The sequence below is a fragment of the Pezoporus wallicus genome, unplaced genomic scaffold, assembly GCF_028554395.1.
Source record: "Pezoporus wallicus isolate ANWC-B61680 ecotype Strahan unplaced genomic scaffold, APGP_CSIRO_Pwel_v1 contig_8188, whole genome shotgun sequence".
Classification (NCBI taxonomy): Eukaryota; Metazoa; Chordata; class Aves; order Psittaciformes; family Psittacidae; genus Pezoporus; species Pezoporus wallicus.
The window spans coordinates 2,479,402-2,493,895 of record NW_026640104.1 but is presented as its reverse complement, the minus strand read 5'-3'; the positions used below and the strand labels follow the sequence as shown (position 1 = coordinate 2,493,895).

At 39.0% G+C, this 14,494-nt stretch overlaps 1 long non-coding RNA gene across 1 annotated transcript in view; it reads left to right on the top strand.

Moving 5' to 3' along the window:
• LOC130603517 (uncharacterized) overlaps positions 1-14,494 on the top strand; it is a 66,296-nt gene that overhangs the window by 25,969 nt on the left and 25,833 nt on the right. The gene's annotated exons all lie outside the window — the stretch shown is intronic.

Below are 14,494 nucleotides of genomic sequence, written 5' to 3'. Positions count from 1 at the left end.
TTCACTAATCCAATACTAGAAATACGCACACAGGACCTATACTTCTCTTCTATGTTCTTCACACATCTTTTTCTTAATCTGCCTTAACTGTATTTTTCTGTGTCCAGTTTGACTTGTGAGGTCTGTGAATCCCCAAAAAGTCTCTGTATGTAAACAGAGGTCCATCTATGCTAAGACTCACACCTGCATATAAGCCAGCAAGGATCATTGTTATTCTGTCTCCAGGAGACATTGAAGAATGGGTTCTATGTTAACTGTTCTGTTTTCTACTGATATAGCACTGCCTTAGCTGTGTGAGAATGGCCTGTAAATGCCATGCAGATATGCTCTCAGTACAAACCATAGTAATCTTCTAAGGTATTTGAACTAAAACATGCCAAGAAATGAACTTTAGTAGCCAAATGAATGAAAGGAGTTGCAGATAAAATGAAATCTGTGTCATCTTGAGGTAATTATCAAGTGTTAATGAATTCTTATAAATATAGTGAAATCAAAGCTTATAGGTTTTAAGATTTTGAGAGAACTGAGGTACGTGAGAGGCCACTTCTCAGTTTTTCTATGAACTAACAATTGACTGTGCATAATTTAGTTATTTTTGACTATTCTGACAGAGGAAAATACAAACCTGAGATCTTTCCAGGGATGGATGTTAATTGCCTCATCCTTCTGTATTACATTTTGTGGGTCCTTCTTAATTATAAGGATTTATCTATTCTCAGAATCGTTCCACAACAGCTCTTCAAGCGTAGTTCCAGCATAGGTTATATTAAATAGGAAAAAGACACTCTAAAGCAGAAATAGAAAGCCTAGCATGGTAATTATTCTTGACTAGCTATTTTGATAAACTTCCATATGCAGACGAATCCTAACAGTTCAACTGAATACAACCACTGAATGCGTTCATTGGAATTGCTCCCTTTTAGTAACCACTGAATACTTTTTCTGGGGGGGGAGGAATTGCTCCATTAAAGTAATTATAGTGGTTATTTTTCAGGATTGTATCTGTCTTGTTTTATTCCCTATTTGCCAGCCAAACTTCACTCTGAATTAGACCAGTCCTTCCGTACAGAAAGCAAGGCTGCTATAATGCCATCTAGGAGGATGAGATTTACCTAGTTTCAAAACTGGCAGCTATGTGTCACACCAATTACAGGCTGTATCTGGAACTGGGTATCTGTGAAGCCTGGGGCACTGGCACAGGGCTCAGTTCTCATGCCTACAAGTCAGTAACTGCTTTCTCTTTTGCACCTGGATTTCCCTTTCTTGAAGTTTCTTGTCCACGTGCCTTCCTGAGGATTAGTTGCCCTGAAATCCTCATGTAAACAGCATGGGAAATAGATACAAATCTGTACAGGATCACTAAAATCATACTAGAAATCTACTATGAATTTGAGGAAGGTTGTTGCAATTTGGAGAACCAATTTGCTATTACACTGTTAGTTTGAATTTAGTCATATTCAGACTCACAGAAATGGTGATGGAAGAAGAGATGGTAGAGGTGGTACCATGGTTCTATAAGATTTATGTGAGTCTTAGAGATCTCCTGGAACCTTGAGGTGCACCTTGATAGGCTTTCAGTTTTGGGTCATGACTATATCTCTGCCAATAGTGGATTCACCAGCTTGAGGATAATAGTTTTCCTTTAAAAAAAACAAGAAATAGATTTTCACCTAAGCAGACAGTTCTGTATTTTCTTCATTTTGTCAGTTTCTAAACTGAAACATGCCTTTTAATTGAAAATAAAATTATTTAATCTAGAAGACACTGAAACAGAGATCTTAGATTTTTTTAATTTTTTTAGGTTTTATTACATTTTAAATTAATTATATGAAGAAACGAAAAATATTCCTTGAAGGTTTTAGCTCCAGTTTTAATTTTGCAATACCTACCTTTCATACTAAAAAATCTTACTGAAATGTTCCAAAACTGTCACTCAGTGCTGTCACTTCTTGGGCTTAACATTATGCCCAGAGGCTGAAATCTTGACTCATCTGTGTTCATCCTGGCAGATATGACTTGGATTCTGACTGCAAGACAATTCCCTCTGTAACAGTGACAAGGGTAAATACTGTGCAAGACAGAACCATGTACTGCAGCATATTTGGAAAGTCATACAAAAACATACTGTACCCTCTATAAATGTGCGAGTGATACTAAATGAGGAAGAATAATTGCCACATAGGTGAGATCCAATTCAGAGGTGTCTTAGGGACTGGGACAATGTGAACCTCATGAAATTCAACCAAGACATTTCACATGTGGTGTAGAGTAAGCCTGTGCATACTATAGGGTGGGAACATCCTTGCTGAAGAAGACATGGGGTTTATGGTGGCCATCAAGCTGAGTATAATCCACCAGTGTGCTCTCATTGTAAATATCACAAACTGCAGGTGTGGCTGTGCTAGGAGGATCACAGCAAGAAGCCTGAAGAGTTGTTATCCCTCACCACTTGACACTGGTGAGGCTACATGTGAAATACTGAGGCCAGTTCAAGAAGGATATCAAGAAACCAGGAAGGGTGTAATTTATAGACTCACAGAATCCTAGAATGGTTTGGTTGGAAGGGACCTTAAAGCTCATCCAGCTCCAACCCCTGCCACGGGCAGGGACACCTTCCACTAGAGGCAGCCACAGCTTCTCTGGGCAGCCTGTTCCAGTTGAGGGTTAAAGAATGGTCAGGGACCTGGAGCAAGTGTTTAACCGGAAGAGTAGACTTCATAGACTAAAAGCAACTTCAACTGTTCAACAGGGAATGCCAAAGGCAGTGGAGCCAAACTCTTCTGTGGTGGATGGTACAGCACAGAGGAATGGCATTAATGTGCAGATTTCAAGGTTCAGGATGGACATGTTGGCTGAGAAAGCTGGGGCTGTTCAGCCTGGAGAAGAGAAGGCTGCGTGGAGACCTCATAGCAGCCTTCCAGTATCTGAAGGGGGGCTATAGGGACGCTGGGGAGGGACTCTTCATTAGGGACTGTAGTGACAGGACAAGGGGTAACGGGTTAAAACTGAAACAGGGGAAGTTTAGATTGGATACAAGGAGGAAGTTCTTTACTGTGAGGGTGGTGAGGCACTGGAATGGGTTGCCCAGGGAAGTTGTGAATGCTCCATCCCTGGCAGTGTTCAAGGCCAGGTTGGATGAGGCCTTGGGTGATACGGTTTAGTGTGAGGTGTCCCTGCCCATGGCAGGGGGGTTGGAACCGGATGATCTTAAGGTCCTTTCCAACCCTGACTATTCTATGATTCTATGATTCTATGTTGGGAAAAACGTTTTCACTAGTGTTGTGATAGCACAACAAAAGTCCCTAGAAAGATTGTAGGATTTTGCATTCATGGTTTGACAAAGCCGTGGTTGACATCATCTGTTCTTTGCAAGAGTCCCATTTCTAGTGGGGTTTGAAGAGATGATCTCTAGGGATTCTTTCTAATCAATATTTTTATGATCTTAAAGGTAACAATAACTACTACATAATTTTCAGTCCTTTTAAGTCCACTGAAGACTTCTCTGCCAGCCTATGCTGGCTCCTCATGAGCTTTATCTCCTTCACATAGTTGGACACTTTAGTTCACTAAAATCATTTTAATGGCTGTTTGTTATTTAATCAGTAACACACCAGTTCATGTTCAGGCATGCTGTTCTTCCAAGGTTCTAAGAAGATATAATTTATTTCAATAAGAATATATCCAGAAACAGAATGCCACTTAAGGACATTGAAGGATCTGCCTTAGTAAGAAGGACGGGTGATGCTCTCCACTAGCAGTACAAACTGATTTATAAAATTTGGCTATCCTAGAAGGCGTATGCTACCACTTGCTGCAGAAGGCTGCAGAATGGTGGGACACAGATGGAATGTCATGTTGTAAACATGTCTGTTGATTTCTTTTAAGTACAAGGGAACCCTTTTGGGAGGGTTTCTGCACTGAAACTGTTGACTGAAATAAGAGGTTGCTCAATTTTTCCTTTTTGCACTTCAAAAAACAAAAACCCAAGGAGATAAAGAACTGTATTTTGGTTTAGTATTGTGGAAGCAACATTTTGAAGTAACAGCATCTCTAAAACCCTTTAAACCAGGGGCAAGGAAAGCTTGCCACAGTAGTCAGAGAATGTATTTCCTTAACTGCTGGCAGATATGAAACAGAGCAAACCTGTCAAAATTTCTTCCATGTACTCCAGCTGAAGAAATAACCCACATTAGACCTATTGTCCTATGTAGTAGTGAAGAGAATCCACTGTTTTGAAGAGTGCTTTTGAAGAGCAGTACCTGCAGGTAAATAAAGCTGTAGAGTTCTGTACGTATGAAAGGAAAGAGGGTAACAAAAAATGGCTTTTGGGTTGGCATGCAACAGAATAAGTTCCCTAATGCAAGTGATAATACAGGTTATTGTTAACATTGTTTAATGAAACTCTCAACATGATGGAATATTCACCTCATTTGGGATTTTCAATGGAGTTTCCCAGTACAACTTCATATTCTAGTTCAATCAAGTTTATCACCTTGAAAAGTTTAATTGACAAATAGTAGGTGAGAGTTTAAAAGATTTGCAGTATGTTAAATAAACTGTGATTCTGATAACTCAGCTCATTTTAGACACAAGGAAGAGAATTAATGATATTTTAGATGGATCTGGAAAATTGCATTTGCTAAGGCCTCTGACCCCATGATGGAAAACCCATCATTGCCATTAAGATTTGAAAAGGCAACGTCTGGAGCTGATATGCTAAAAATTCAGAAATTATATTACCTCTATTAAAATGAAGTTCTAATGTCCTTAAACAATTAAAGCTTAAATATTATATGTCTGTTAATGAACTGCATAAATATTTATAAGGTGCCGTTAAAGTGTACTGTCTAAAATGAGTAAGGAAAGACTTCATTTGCTTTCTGCTTAATTTGAAAGGATTGTGTCATAACTTGGAAACTACCTAGCTCTCTGTTCCCTGAAATTCTGTATGCTTTTACCATAATAAATCAGAGCTAATTGCATTAATGTCAGGGAAATAATACCAGTGTGAAAGTAGTAAATATGAAATATCTTACTGTTACACAATGCTTTTATTGGCTCCACTCAGTCTGTGCTTTGGTACCAGAATGGCTGGTGTAGATACGAGGATAGAGAGAAAGAAATTAAGATAGAAATTCTTTACTGTGAGACATGAGGCGCTGGCACAGGGTGCCTGGAGAAGCTGTGGCTGCCCCATCCCTGGAGGTGTTTGAGACCAGGTTGGAGAGAGCTTGGAGCAGCCTGCTCTAGTGGAAGGTGGCCCTGCCTGTGGCAGGGCACTGAAACTGGATGAGATTTAAGGTCCCTTCCAACCTAAACCATTCAGTGATTCTATTATCCAACAGGAGCAGAGAATGAGCAGACTGTTATGGCAAGTTTAAATCACTACTTGCTCATAGGCAGGAGGGTGCTAAGATTTTCAAACGTTTATAGTTGTGGTGCAGCATTTATGAGGTGCAGAGTGAAATCTTTTCAGTGCAGTGTCTTATATTTAAATGCCAAGAAACATTTGTTCCACTTAAATCAGGACCAGTAATTTTAATGAAGCTTTACTCATGCAAAACTGATCTACCTGGGGGAAGTGATATGGCACAGTGGTTGTAGCTTGGGTTATGGATTTAGACTCTACTAAATGTTCTCTTTGTTAAAAAGCCTTATTGTAATAACCCTCTCTTTGCAGTTGGGTAGCCATAAATACTTAGATTGGATAGCTGGGGTACATGTCTGGGTAGCTGGAATGTGGATGGTGGCTGGATGTTTCATTTCTCCTCTGTTAAACCAATGAACCCAATTATATTAGCCATTTCTGACTATATATAGCATTGAGGCATTCCTGGTTTTAGGAGGCTGTGGAAGTTGCTGACTAAGATGGTTTGAAAAAATACTCTTGTAAACAAGTTAGTTTAGCCATGGGACCACTGCACACAAAGATGAGTTTTGAAACACTATCTTTATTCTGTTCGTTCCCTTTGTCTCCATCTTAGTATTTTCCTACAGGTTTTAATAAATTCCTTTCAAAACAGTTCATTCCAGCTCTTAGATTAAGACTGGAAGACAGAAAACAACTGCAGTGTATGTGTGTCTGGAAGAGACTCATCTCCAGCTGTTGCCAGCGTGATGGCCCATCTCAGTCCACTGCCTCAAATTATTTGTTCTCCTTTTGATATCTGTCTTGGAAAACTTGGTTGGCATCACACAGCTGCAATCTTACATTAAGGAGTTTTCATTGTATCTTTAAATACTTTTGATATTCACTCCAAACCTGTCTTTTTATTCCTGCTTTTTTATTTCCCACTAAAAGCAGCAGATCTTAATTGCTTTCTCTTATAGGTTTTGTGTTTCCTTACCATAGCTGCTGGATAACAAATGACTTGATAGATAAGTCTCTGGTTTTTGCTGTCGATAACTAGCTGCATCACTGCTGTTAAAGAGCGGACCACATCCCATTAGTAATTGCTTCCCAAATGAAAGTGAAATGTCTATAATAATTGCTCAGAAACATGTAGGAAATGAGCATAAGCAGTCCCCTTTCAGACAGCACACTGGTGTTTTTCACAGATTACAAGTCCTCTTCTAGACTGATAACAAATGGAGGTTTTTGAGAAGCGTGTTTCCTCTTCGATTCTTTAGGCCTTGCTATAGCTGCCTCAGTTTCATCTTTGGAACTGATACGATTTTAGATAATGCAGAAAATACTCCCTTTACTAGAGAAAGCAGAACAGATTTGCTGACGTGAGAGAGGTTCCACTTTGTTTCAATTACGTGAGAGATCACTGATGAGACAATTTTGTTTGTTTAATCAAAGTTACTGCTGTAGCTTCCTGGCATATTTACACAAGGAGAAAAGGCCACTACGTGGTTTTGGACACTTAGTGCCAATGAGCACTGCATCTTTAAGAAAACTCATATATAAGTTTGACATACTCTACTATAATTAAAACTTTACAGATGTGAGGTTTAAATCAGAGCTGACTGATCATGTTTAACTTAAATGTCTTAATGGCTGTGTTTTGAATAGAGCAAGGGTACGTTACCTAACCCAGGTTTACTTCATAGAATGAATCATAGAATAGTCAGGGTTGGAAAGGACCTTTAGATCATCTAGTTCCAACCCCCCTGCCATGGGCAGGGACAAGGGAGATGTCAAAATCTCATGCACAGGGAGATGTCAAAATTTCTAAGACTTTGCTGCAAAAAAGCACATAAACTCACAGATGAATTCAGGCAACTAACAATTCCACTGAAGTCAGTGATAATATTACTTGCTCGAAGTACTGTTTGTATTGAAAGGGTTGATATATCAAGAGTTTAATCTTTCAATAACTTCTCTTTTGCACCAGAAGAAATACATTTTGATGGCACATGAATATTCCCCTAGCCTCTGATTCTTAGGGGACCCAACAACAATCTGCCTTTTACTTTTACCTCTGGCACAGTATATTCAAAGATCACTTCCCAGGATGTGTAATTCTGTTCAAAGTGAAGTAGGACATTACTTGCACCAGTGGGGATAATGAAACGACTGATGTATTTAAATCATAGCAAACAGGGGTAATTTTGGGCATGAATTTTGGATTTCATCGAAGAGAATTTGCTTCTTTACTCCCCAGAATACAAAAAAGTACCCAAACTTTAACAAGGTCTTTTTTAACAAGGCATGCAATGAGTACCAAGCAGTTTGTGGGATAATTGTAAAGCAAGAATAATCACAAAGCACTTTGAATTGTGAAATTTGTCCTCTTCTCTCTGCTTTGCCAAATCACCATTTTTGAGGAGGAAAAGAAATATGTTGAAAAATCATGAAAGTGCTTTAGTCTGAAGCCTCTTGCCAAGGTGGTCCTTTTTCCTATAATGCCTCAGTGAATGGAAAACCGGGATGAAGCTTGTGAAGTTGTAGGTGTGTAAAAATACATTTAAAGTTTGATACTGTATCTACTTTTCAAATCATTCTTAGATTCAACCATTTCTCTTCGAAGATATTAGTCCAGAGCTGCTATTGAAAAAGATAATCACTGCATGGCCATCCTTACAGGGCACATACATATTTATGGCACCTCATTTAGCAAAGTTATGATATAAGGATTCAAAACTCACTGCATTTTATGGCTAATTTTTAAATTCCTGAGCAAACAAGATTTTTAATTGAGGTTTTTGGGTTTTGAGGGTTTTTTTTATAATCACTACCAGACAGCAGTGGAATGAGTCTCATCTGTATAATGATTAGGGCTGTTAAACCCTAACATGTCACTTTTCTGACTGGAATATACTGAGAGATCATGGGCTTCCATCATTTGGAAATGTAACACCACTGAAATGCAGACAGAAAAATAGGAAACAATCACTATTAAATATATAGATGGAGGAAAGCATGAAACCTAATTTGCTTTTATAAGCTCTAAGTCATATCTTTGGCTCCAGACCTCCCAAATAATAAGGTAATAAATCCATATGAAAACTGAGCTTGCTTCGTCTGTGCTGTCCTTCAGCTAGGCTTTTTACCTGTACTTAAGGCAACTGCTGCTCTCAGCTTCTTCTTCATGAAAACCTTTGGCAGTATCCATTTGCAAACACAGGGAAAAGTCGATCTATTGAAATTTCTATGTTTCCTATGACTTCACAGATCTCTAAATAGAGAAATAACTGCACTTAATTCCTCTTATCTATCTGCAAATGTTGACTATATTAATAAGATTAATTAGTCATTTAGAGGTTAAACAGATTAATTAGGTGCTATCTTATTTCAATGTGAATAAATATTTATATTTTACATTAACATCCAGTTATTATAATTTTATGCATGCTCTCTTCTTGATGCTTCTGTTTAAAATAATATTAAAAGCTCACACACTCCAGGCAATATTTCCTGAATTCAATTCCTTATCATGTTATGAATGCCTTTTAATCAACTGTTTTGCATGGAGCCCTTTTCTCCTCCTCCATCTGCTAAATCATATTTAGACAACCTTTTTCCAGACACCAAGAAATATTATGGGGCTCTAGCTATAACTTTGCTTCAGTAAACTCAGTTTTATTTGGAGAAGCGCTGCATTCTTATGGTTCTAATCCCTGCTCACAGGGGCCACAGATTCCTGCCCTGTTTTCTCATATGAGCTTTGTTAGATCCTTGTTTTGAAGATGTCCCTCCTCTTCAAAACATTTAGTACCTCTGACTTACAGTGGCATTCAAGCACAGCAAATATTCAAGCATGTATTACTAGCTGAAAACATAGTTAAAGGTGTTAACCACACCGCAAAGCAATAGGAGCTGCATAGGGTTTGTAGAACGTGAGTAACCTCTGAAATATTTAGATGATCTGAGAAACATGGCAAAAGCGTGGCTGTGAAGGGAGAGTTTAAAAGTTAATGTTCCCTTTTCTCACTGTTAGGGCACAAATTACTGAGCTGTCACTGCTTTTACATTGAGAGAAGCCTGGAGCCTTAATCTACAATATACTAAATTTTACCAAGTCAGCCCATTTCCAGCACCGCACAACACTCATTGCCTGAGTCCTGCCACTCTATTTTTATTATTAATAAAAACACATTTACAAAATAGCTTAATTACTTGTTTGACAAATATATAAAATATTGAAGGGAATGCTAGCTGTTCTCCAAATGTCAGCATTTCCTTCCCTTGTGTTCCCCAAAGCAAGACGTGCTGATGAATGTGTTTCATTATTCAATGTGGCAGCGTGACAGAAGCACCTCCAGCACCTTGTCCTTACATTACTCACAACCAGGTCCTATTCTTTACTTCACAGGTACAGAATCAAATCCAGTGGCACATTTTTACTTTTCTTTATGTCTGATGCCTTTGATTCTAAGTTCTGCATCATGGGTAATAACCATGATACTCAGGATCATAACGATATTCCAAAGAGATGAGTATCCATAGTGAGAGGTGTGAAATTAGATGGAAGTCCTGGTGAGGATCTCCAGCTGTAGGGTTCTCCCTGCTCAGACCCTCAAGCTTGGTATGTATATGCAGAATCCACTGAGGTTTTATGTCAGATTCAAGAGAACCCAGGGCAGAGATTTTGCATTGATCTGAATGCACTATTTATTGGCAAGTAAAGCCTCATTTCAGGACTCTGCCTTATTGCAATAGTATATGTTTTGGCAGGTTTTGATAGGAACAAGTCATCAGAGCTTATATTCTTGCTAGAGCCACTCCTGCTTGTTGAGGAAGAAGAAAGTCAGAAGCAGTTCCATTGAATTCTGGTATCTAGAATTACCTGAGGTATTTAGTGATGCCCAGCTCATGTAAAATCTCAGCCCTTTTTTTGTTCAGTGTTAACCATGTGAAAGTCACATCACAATTTCACATAGTGGTTGTGGACCTCTTCCTTCCAGCTGACAGTCCTGTCTGAGGAAATCTCAGTACCTCACATTCTTGTATGACACCTGACAGGCTCCGGCTGTGCACCAGCAGCCCTGATGCCTGCAGCATTGCCTATAATCACACTGAAAGAACTTGCCTGGAAGCTTATTTCATTTAAATTCTGGGTGCACCGTGTAGGCAGTGATGTTACTGTACATAGCAACCTGGGGAGTAGTCCTAGCACCATGGCTTTGGCAGCTGGGAGATGATCCAGTCTCTCTTTCCACTGGTTAAACCACAAAAGATTCCAGATGAGGATGATACTTCTGGACCTTTTTTTGTTGTTGTTTTATTATTGGGTGTTTTCTAGCTATATATCATGTTATGAATAACTATTTGAGCAAGTACTACAGCAAGGTAGCTGCAGCACACATGTAAGTTATGTCTGCCAGCAAGAACTTAGTATAATTCAGTTCTATCTTGTGACTCAATGTATGTGCAGCCCCAGGCAGTAGCAACAGTGAATGAGCTTTGATGCCCTGATTTTAAGTAAATCCTTCCCTGGACAAGGGCTCTTGTGTCACACTCATGTTTGGATTTCACTTTGAGCTTGACTGGCTTTTGCAGGGAAAAGCATGCAGAAAGTGGGTATTGAATTATTCCACTTCCCTTAGAGGCTGCTGGAGGCAGAGAAACAAACATGGAGATAAATCTGAAAGGAATTCTGAAGTTGTCTCTATTTGGGAAAGTTCAAAATTGCTCCATTTTTTTTTCCATTAGATCTTTTGCAGAATCTAATGAATATTTTAATAAAAAAGTTATTTGCAATTAGTTTAATCAAACGTAATTAATCAAGTTATCAAAATTGTCACTGGACTGGTTTTTGCTTTTTTATTTTTAACTAAAAATCCCATAGGATTTTCAGTGCGTGACGTATTTCTACTGAAAACTGGTTTAATTTACACTTCAGTATCAAGAAAATATTTGGTTTTGACATAAAAAGACTCTGGTTTTCCTAGTAAGAAACTGAAAATTTTCCTCGTCAGCAAGTACATTTCAACCTTTTCAATTGCACTTTTTAATAATTCTGATGAAACACCTCTGATTTATTAGGAAACACCATTGAAGTTTACAGTTGGGTTCAAACTTAAACAGGGGAAGTTCAGCTTAGATATAAGGAGGAAGTTCTTTACTGTGAAAGTGGTGAGGCACTGGAATGGGTTACCCAGGGAAGCTGTGAATGCTCCATCCCTGGCAGTGTTCAAGGCCTGGCTGGACCAGCCTTAGGTGACGTGGTCTAGGGTGAGGTGTCCTGCCCATGGCAGGGGGTTGGAACTGGATGATCTTAAGGTCCTTTCCAACCCAACCCATTCTGGGATTCTATGTAATTCTTTAAAAGGCTGTATATGTGTGCCATCTATTGCCAGTAACTTTTACCATCTTTTTTGAGCTGATAATTCTATTCTATGATTCTATAATAGATATGTCTACCTAAATGAAATCTTTCTGGAAATATTTACTGTTTAATGAACTCTTCCTGAATTCAAAACTGGGTCTAAAAGATTCGTCTTTAAATGCATCAGGGCAGAGTTTTTAAGCCAGTCTGCAGTGGGAGTATTTTGTAGAAATCCCTAGAAATCCATTGCATGTACCCAATTAAATGAATGTTTTCAAATGTCATGGTTGCTGAGAAGCTGCAGGTTTGGAGACATTTCTAACTCAGACTGTTGGTTTAGATTCTGAAAAAAAAATGTATGTTTTATTCTGGTAATGGTATTTTCACCGAAGATGGAAACTCTGCTTTTTGACCGGCTTAGATCCTAACCTTGAACTGATGCTCCAGCAGAATTCCTTCCAATTAGTTTAGATTAAATTAATACGCAAGCAAAAACCCAAGAGAGTAATGAGGTTTGCAATTTTTCTGGCTGTGAAATAGCAATACACAAACATTAGAAACAGAAAGATAGAGAAAAACTGTGCTGTGCAAGGTGAAAAATGAGATCAGATGGCTAACAGAAAAGGAAAAGCAAACCCATGTATCTTGTGTTTTCTAACATTTATAATCGATTTGGTACTATGTAATTGCAATTAATTTGTTTGGGATTAAAAGCAATTTCATATCATATTATCTCATTGTAGTGCTCTTGGCATTCAATTCTAACATATTAACATCAGGATAAAATCATGAGTACAGTTTTTGCCAAGAACGGGAAAGTAAAGACCGTCCCTAGGGAAAACAGAGATGAGGCATAGCTGCAGGCGGAAGGAACTCGATGGACTGAACAGGGTATTTGCATTATTTCTGTTTCTGTTGCTCCATCCTAGTGTTTTGCTCTTTGTCTTTAATCATGCTTTGCTTTTACTTAATTGATGTCTGTGATGAATATGAATTCAATCACCTCTTAACAGAGGCTTGCTGATCCAAAGCCAGAGATGCCAGTAAATGTGGGCAAGTTGTGCATTGCTGAGCAGAGGTGACCCAAAAGATGCAAATCACAGTCAGACTGAACTTCTGTACTTCTCAGTCTTTTCAGAGCAAGGAAGACATCAAGATTTGTCTCTAGTTATTGAACTGGGATTTTTTGCATGTTCCAGATACCTGTATTCAACACTGGATTTTGAAATGTCAGAGCATAGTCAGGAGAGCTTGCTGTGAAACTTCTCTCTCCACAGTCATTTTCAAATGTCAGAGGATATTTATGACCCGGTGTGGCATGGATTTTCACATTGTGATGAGCAAATAAACAGGAAATTCGGGAGGCATCTACTGGTAACCAGACAGACGGGAACATTCCTTCTGAAGATTTCCACCCAGCCTGAAGGCAGCAGGTAGAACAGCATTTCAGCAGGATTCCTGCTGCAGGATGTGCACATGGTGAAACAAATGGGTCCATGTGATAGGAATCAGCACAGGAGCTTGAGACTTGGCTAAAAGATTTAACAGGCTCCAGTGGAAGATGAAGAAAAGACCAGGATGGAAGGGAGGAATTAATCACAGATATCTCATTTGAGATTAAAGCGTACTCCTTTTGTGTTACGAACCACATGGTAGCATCTTTTTGGCTATAATCAGGTCAGGCTGTCTCACTCATTTGCCTTGTGGAATAAAAAAAGCAGTTTGAAATACATACTTGATTTGCTGAGTCTCATAGTCACTCAGAGAGACAAATAAATTGACAATATGCAGCTAAATCACCAGCTAGAGTACATGGGCTGATCATGTCTCTCTCTACGTGTGATTGTAAGGGGTAGAAAGTCATAATCAATACTTGATGGAAACGGTATAATTGGAGAGGAGGTATGTCACAAGAAGGATGGGTAGGAGATAGAAAAATGTAGTACTGGATCCTGTTGCACTTAGGAAAGGCAGTAAGATCCTGCTCGAAGATGGGGAAATATGAGTTAAAGACAGAGATGACACCTTCAGATGTGTCAAAGAAGAGCTGAGGATTGATTCCTGAGTTAGGTTGATTTATAGGTTTAATGTGAGCCTATCTGTAAGATGAAGATTCCAGTAATTTCCTGAATTCACGACCATGAACTTACGTAATTTTTTCTGTGTAGTTTACTCCTTAAGTATTGTAAAAGGGCATCAGACCCTTTGCCTTTTCTTATGTGGCATACTTGTTAAAACACTCCTTTGAGGTATGACAGAGGGTCTTCCTCTAATACATGTGAAAATAAGGTCGAAAGCACATTCCTTGCCTCACAGGAAAGTGCTCTCAGAGGGCTATAGATAGTCTTTGCAGGTGACTAAATCTGACATAGCTCTGGGGTTTTGTAAAATTAATTAAGTACTCACTGTTTTGGAATGAAATAAAGTTATCCACGGGTTTACAGCCTATGGGCTGGAGTGCTCTCAGGGCATGGCAGAGATTCAAGTCTGAGATACAACTTACAGATGCAGGGAATATTGAATTAGATAGGCGATGGAATAGCCCCTGTAGAAAACACGGGGATATACCTAAATTAGTCTACTCTTAACCCACAGTTTCCTGATGTCTGAGGGTTTGGGACAGGTGAGGTAAAAGAGATGAGCCAAAGAGTGCTACTCATTTATGGCCAGTTGGACAGAGCCTAGGGCAACATGGTCTAGTGTGAAGTGCCCTGCCCATGGCAAGGAGTTGTAACTGTATGATCATAAGGTCCTTTCCAACCATAACCATCCTATGA